This window comes from Monodelphis domestica, chromosome 3 (assembly GCF_027887165.1).
Source record: "Monodelphis domestica isolate mMonDom1 chromosome 3, mMonDom1.pri, whole genome shotgun sequence".
NCBI classification, from domain to species: domain Eukaryota; kingdom Metazoa; phylum Chordata; class Mammalia; order Didelphimorphia; family Didelphidae; genus Monodelphis; species Monodelphis domestica.
Genome location: NC_077229.1, coordinates 673,090 through 680,191, shown reverse-complemented (window position 1 = coordinate 680,191; position 7,102 = coordinate 673,090).

Below are 7,102 nucleotides of genomic sequence, written 5' to 3'. Positions count from 1 at the left end.
TGGATAGCATTTTTCTTCATGAGTCCTTTGAAATTGTCATAGATCATTGATGGTATTGATCAGAGTAGCCATCTTTCACAGTTGATCATTATTACATACAATGTTGTTATTCTGTGCCATGTTCCGGTTCTGTTCACTCTGCATCAGTTCATATAAGTCTTCCTAGGTTTTCTGAAACTTCACTTTTTATAGCATAATAATATTCCATCACAATCACATACCACAACTTGTTTAAATATCCCTCAATTGATGAGCATCACCTCAATTTGCAATTCTTTGTCACCACAAAAAAAGCTGCTACAAATATTTATGCACATATAGGTCTTTTCCCACTTCTTTTGACTTCTTTGGGATACAGACCTAAGAATGGTATTTCTGGCTCAAAGAGTAAAAACACTTTGATAGGGCAGGGTCAGGCTGGATGGAGGGATAAGAGAGACTGCAGGAGCCCAGCCCAGCTCTGGGGCCTCAGGAAGCAGAACATCTACACCATGGCCTTGACTCTTCTCTATCTGCTGCTGCTCACTCTCTGCAAAGGTGGGAACTATGAGGGGAGAGATGGGCAGGTTTCCTCCTACTTGTGTGTCTCTGGTTGCTCTCAGGGGTCAGCTCTCAGGCTGTGGTGACCCCGAAGCCTTCTCTGACTGTGATCCCAGGAAGAACCATACCCCTGACCTGCAGCTCCAGCTTAGGGGCAGCAGAAACCTGGTCAGCCTCCCAGGAGACTCATCTAGAGAAGGAGCAGAGTCCAACCTCCACCCTTTCAGGATTCTCTCATTAGCATTCATGGGCCTTATCATAAACCTTTACACTCTCAGGAGCTGCTAAAAAGCATTCTCCAAGTTAGATACAGAAACAAAGGGGATGTGGTGACTAAAGATTGTGCTTCTGATGGAGTTTTTCTTATTTTAAGTTGTTTGGAGTTCAATGACATTCCTTCTGAAAGCTCTGATTGACTGCAAGCCTGTAGCAAGTTCTCAACATCCTTGTAAGATGGATTATACTGAAAAAATATGTCTCCCATCTTTTTTGTTACTAGAAATGTATCTTGTTCATATGTGGGGATATTTCGTGTAAATTCATTTATTTCTTGGGGAGTAAACAGTATCCTATGTCTTAAAGTCTTAAAGTCACCACATCCCCATTCTGTCCTATTTCAGGTACTTCTCTTAGAGGAAACAGGTCTCTAGTTGAATTTTGTACCTGTGGATCAGTTTGACAAGGACAGGTTTCTCTAGGAGGACAAGATCTCCTTTGCATTGGAATTTGGTTTTCTGTAGGAGAGGGAACATGAGAAACTGGGATTGCAGGGGGAGGGTTTTGGGGGTTAAATTCAGTCAAGATTTGCACTGCACGAGAGAAGTAGTCTGTTAACTCAGCTATAGGGAAGGTTTTTTCCATTTCTATTTCAGGGAAGGAAATTTCCTTATTCAAAGGTTCAGAAACAGGTCTGTTTCTGGTAGAGTGGGTGTTTGCCCATTGATCCTGTAAGAAACATTTCAGATCTTCTAATTGGGCTTGCATTTTATCCTCAATTTTTTTTATTTTAGCATCTCTAAATATAGTATTGAGGAGTACAAAAATGACAGTACCTATTAATATAAAAATTTGGAGGTATCCTTCATTCCTCAATGCCCCTAATTCTTCAGCTGCCATATAATTGTCAAAGAATGTAGTACTCATTTTTATATATATATTTTGTAATTTCACTAATCCAGGTAGTTGTTTCTTAAGGGAAAGGATACTTAGAAACAGCTCTTCCAGCCAGGACTTTAGGGTCCTGTTGCTGAGATTTAAAACAGCTGTTTTCTGCCTATCAGAGTCACACAGCTGGGAAGTATCCGAGGTCCAATTTGAACCCAGGACCTTCTGTCTCTAGGCCTGGCTCTCAATCAGCTGAGCTACCCAGCTGTCCCTTAAGATTAAAGGGAAGAAAAAGAAAAACTGCTGATTCCAATTTAAATTAAGGAGAAAAGAGAAGAGAGAAAAAGTTTTTTATACTCACGTGTTCTAGCAGCTGTGTCTTTAAGCCAAGTTTTTTGTTAAAAGGGACTAAGTGGTGAGATGGTATAGTAAAAAGGCAAGGAATTTCAGAAGTTTATTGAGAGGATTCTTTAGACTCCCATGTGGTCAGCCACAATGTGACAAGGAAATCACTTTAAAAGACTGATATATATTAATTTAAGGTCGCCAAGGAATTCAGCTATGTAATTCCTAAATGAAAACTCAAGTCAGCAGTCAACCTTTTATGGAGTTTAATTACAAACAGGAGGAAGAAAGGAATTAGAGATAGAGAGAGAGAGGGAGAGAGAAAGGGGAGAGAAGGGAATAGGGCTTAAATACCCCTTCTGTTTAGGGTGGGCCAAAAGGCCCAAGCCCTTAGATAGCTGGGGCAAAGAAAGGAGATCAGTCCCTATTACTCATGTGACCAAAATGGAGAAACAGTCTCGGGGGCCTCACCTCCAGCTTCCTTCAGAGCAAGCTTCTCAGAGCACCTCTCCAACCACTCAGAGCCAAAACTCTCCAACCACCCCTCAGTCCTCAGACCCCTCTATCTTTAAGGAAACCATCCCAAGTTCCCTCCCCTCAGTTCTCACATCTACCAATCATTGTCCATGTCTCCCTGTGCCAATGGTGGCTCTAGCTTAACCCAGGACCACCCAGAGGTCTGTGGCTTTGCACATGTCTGTTGGAGGTCATATTCTCAAATAATTAAATCTTGATCTTTTGCTACAGCCCTTCCTAAATCCTGTTACCCTGAGTAGGGTAGAGATTGGAATAATTAAATTTTGATCTATGCTGCAGCCCTTTCTAAATCCTGTTAGGACTGAGTAGGGTGGAGATTGCAATTTCCAAGACCTGGTTGTGTCATTCCATGTATCTCCATTGTATCAATTCTAAAATCAATCATGACTCAAAGAAATTCCTGTTCTATGCTTAAGCATAGGTCAAAGCCCTTTCCATTGTTCAGCAAAAAGTTTCTGTCCTAAAGTAATCTTAAGAAGGGAGGAGGAGGAACCTCCCATGCCAATGGGGTTCACATTCCAATAGAGTTCCCACTCTCAATAGGAAATTTTTCAAGTATGAAATTTCCCAATGGTGAAATTTCCAACGTTTATAAGTCTAAGAAATTTTAAGGTTTACACCATGACCAGAGAAGGAAGGTCCCTTTGATCCTGGTCACCTGGACATTGACCACCATCACTGATAACCATCTTAGAATCCAATGAAGGTTGAGTCCTATTAAGGAACTGAGTCTGACTAATATACATTCCAATTACCAGGTCCAACCTCCACCCATTCAGGGTTTTCTCGTTACCATTCATCAGCATTATCATAAACCTTTACACCCTCAGGAGCTGCTAAAAAGCATTCTCCAAGTTAGATATAGAAACAAAGAGGATGTGGTGACTAAAGACTGTGCTTCTGATGGAGTTTTTCTCATTTTTAGTTGTTTGGAGTTCAGTGACATTCCTTCTGAAAGCTCTGGTTGACTGCAAGCCTTTCTTCTGTTAATATTAACCTCAGCTGACCCAACCTGTCCCATGGTTGTCAAATTTTACATGACATTCCTTATATACCTTCCTTATATAAGTCGCCAGAGGAAGAATCCCAACTGCCCCTGACTCTTTCATGACATGTAAATCTCCTCCCATAATGTACTTTTACATAGATTTGCATACATTATGAAGATATTGGAAGTCAGGCATTAGTCTACAACTTGAGAGTTGTGAGATTTAAAAATGGTTGAGGTCTTAAACTGTTGTGAGTTAAAATGGTGGAAGATATAAATTGTGATAGATATAAGGGAGGGTGAGTAAATTTGACCGCAGAAAATATGTTTCACTACAGTGTCTTGGTTTTTAAATCAAATATAAGGTGGTCGCCAGGGAAATATTCCCAATTATTCAAATACCCAAGTCAACTGGGTTTTATAGAGATTTTAATTAATAATATGAGGAACTAGAGAAAGAGAGAAAGAGTAGGAAAGGAATAATTATGAAGGGCCTCAAGCCAATATGGCCTAGACCTGAGTCTTAAGAGAGAAATCAGTCAGTTTTTTAACACTCACCACAAGGTCTGCCTAAACAAGGATTCTAGTGACACCAGGCCAGCTCCATCTCAGCTGACTTCACCAGAGAGAGCTCCAGTGAGACCTCCTTAGAGATTGTCCTCCAAGAGTTTCCCTTCTCCAGAGCCTCTCTCAAGAGATTCTTCCCAAGCAATCCTCATCAGAGATCCTCCAAAAGGATATATACTCAAGAGATTCTGCTTTTTCTTATATAGGGGTTTTTCTCCCATGCCACCTCCCCTAAGTCCCTACATCTACCAATCACTGTAGATGTTTTCCAAAGGACTGCTATTTTGAATTCACAGCTGAATAATCTCTTTAGTAAGAGAGAAAAAAATGCTGCTGTGTCGACTAATTTCATTAAGAGAAAACCTCTGAGTAAGTTTTCACCTTTTAGGTCTAAGTAGTTTACAAGTTGCCCCACCTTTATAGGCACTTAGCATCCCATTGTATCAATTCTAAAAACAGGCCTGGCTCAAAGAACTCCTTGCCCCACCATAAGCACGGATCCAAGTACTTTCTTTGTTTAGCAAGGAGTTTTTTTTCCCCTAAAGCAGTCTTAAGTACGGGTGGAGTAGAGGTCCTCCCATTTCTGATCCTGGCGAGTTCTCACATCAAAATGGGGAATGTTTCTCAGTAGAGAATTTGTTTCAAATAAGAATTCCCTGATGGGGAAATTTTTAACATTCACAAGTCTGAGAGATTTCAAGATTTATAGAGTCCAGTACTGGAGATGATGACAGAGGGGGAAAGGCTGGGTCTATTGCAGGAGGATTGTCTAGGACAGTAAGAGCACAAGTCCATTGGGATGCAGAGGAGAGGAAGCAGCATCTTCTGGGATCTGTGGTAGGGACATGAAGAGAGAGGTTTTGCAGGACAAACCAAGATGCAAGAACCAAGGCTGGGGACTGTCAATATAGAAGAAGGTTCTAAAGGAAATGTTCCCAGGAGGAGAGACAGTTGAGCCTGACTGAAGGGGGAAGAAGCTAAGAACTGATCCCTGTTAGCTTCTGTCCATGGGTGAAGGAACCTTGTAGGGTTAGCTTGGTTTTTTGGGGGCTTTCTGACCAAGGGAGAAACCTCTGCTCTCTCCATGAGACTGGACTGACCAAGATTTGGAGGAAAGCCAGGCTGAAGGAGAGACTTTTCTTGGTGGTTGGCTAAGGGAGAAGCCCTGAAGTAATTTTGTTAGTTCTGTTCCAGGCTGAAGGACCCTTGGGGAGTGGGGGGGGGGGGCTTCTGGAGTTAAACTGAAAGACCTTAATGGCTTTGTGAAGAAGAAAGAAAATTTTAAACAGTTGTCCTCCATCTATGACTTTCCCTATGTCACCACTGTGACTTCCCAAAACCTCATAATCTTCATTATAGATTAGGGAAACCCTCATCCCTCTTTCCTCAGTTTCCTTGTCCTATTATCCCAATAAACCCCTTACCTAAGAAAAGAAAGGAAGAAAGTTGTTCCTCATAAATATCATAGTCCACTGGGTGGGGGGAGGGAGTAAGCCAAGGGCTTCAAGAAGAAACTGGGAGGGAGAGGATTGGAGAAGGGAGGGTGTGAGGGAGGAGGAGATTAGGAAATAGATTGATCCATCAGCCATCAGTAGAGATTATAGGCAGACCCCAGAGCATTCCCCTGTGGCAGCATCCCACTATCTCTCAAGCAGTGTCTCTCAAGTATATCTATCCCCATTAAAAGTAAGCAGCATCAGGTGTGTCTCCATACTAGTAGCAGCTCCTGGTCAAACCAGAGTGCATCTGGTTTGTTGTTACACAAGAAATAGTGTCACACAGATTACCATTTCTATCTTAATTGGCACCTCTCATTTGACTTGAACCTCACAATCCTCACTCTACTAGACCTGAAAATGTGAACTAAATATGAAAGATTGCACTATCATCAGAAGGTAGGCGAGAAACAGCACATACACATTTTACAGATACAGGGAGATGGATGTAGAATATTTTATTTTCTCCCCAATTACAGGTAAAAACCATTTCCAATGTTCATTTTTTAAAAATTGAGTTCTAAATAGTCTCCCTCCCTCCTCTCCCCCTCCACAAGAGAGCGAACAATCGGATCTAGACTTTACCTGAGCAATCACGGAAAATATTTTTCCTTATTAGTCATTTGTGGAAGAAATCTCAGACCAAAGAAAACAAAAGAAAGGAAAAAGGGAAACACGTTTTGGTCTGAATTCAGAGTCCATCAGTTCTATCTCTGGAAGCAGATGGTTTTTCTCTTCACGAGTCCTTTGGGATTGTCTTACAACCCTGAATTGCTGAGATCAGCTGAAGCCTTCACAGCTTCTGACCACAGTGTTGCTGTTAGCCTATAAAATGTTCTCCTGCTTCTGCTCATATGTTGCATCAGTTCATGGAAGTCTTCCCAGGATTCTCTGAAATGATGCTGCCGGTTATTCCTCATAGCCTGACGGTTACACTATAATCACACACCACAACTTGTTTAGCCATTCCCCACTTAATAAATGTCCCTCCATTCCAATTCTCTGCTGTCATAAAAAGATCTGCTATATAAATATCTTTGTATAAATAGCTTCTTTCTCTCTGTTGGGCATCTCCGGGACACAAGCCTAGATCAAATGGTAAGCACAGTTTGAAAGCCTTTTGGGCAAAGTTTCAAATGGATCCCAAATGGTCAATCAATGGATGACAACTCCACCAACAATGCATGAGTGTCCCAGCTTTCACATATCCCTGTGTGATAACTTTCATTTTCTGGCACAATGGCCAAATGGACAGGCATGAGGGTGCCTCAGAGGTGTTTTACTTCACAGTTCAAAGACACAAATGCTTAACTAAACTCGATATAGAGACAATTGCCAAAAAAAAAAAGCAAGGAAAATTTTGATTCCTTAAAAGAGAAAAATTTTTGCACAGATCCTTAAACTGTTTGCCTCAGTTTCTTCTACTGTGAAACGAAGAGAATAAGAACTTTACCCCAGAGCGTTATTACACAGATTGCTGAAAGCAGTATTTTAGGAGAAAATAAAGCACTCCAGTCTGCCTGTG